Source organism: Penaeus monodon, chromosome 25, assembly GCF_015228065.2.
Source record: "Penaeus monodon isolate SGIC_2016 chromosome 25, NSTDA_Pmon_1, whole genome shotgun sequence".
Lineage (NCBI taxonomy): Eukaryota > Metazoa > Arthropoda > Malacostraca > Decapoda > Penaeidae > Penaeus > Penaeus monodon.
In genome coordinates, this window is record NC_051410.1 from 8,942,574 (window position 1) to 8,942,817 (window position 244).

Genomic DNA, 244 nt, shown 5'->3' on the forward strand with positions numbered 1-244 from the left:
TCGATTACGCACATCGGCTGCAGCAAACTAGAACCAGTAACGAATAACAAATAAGGAATTCCCTTACTTTATACCACCCTTTAACGTACACCTTTATTTATTTGATCTTGAGCGACGGCAGATTACATTACGTGCCTTCATGTTGGTCTAAACTCCTTTATCAGCCTCTTAGCCTGTTGGTCTACGAGTAAAAAGTGATTATGAAACGTGTTGTTTCCGTTTAGAGTAAGCGAATTTGTGCGAT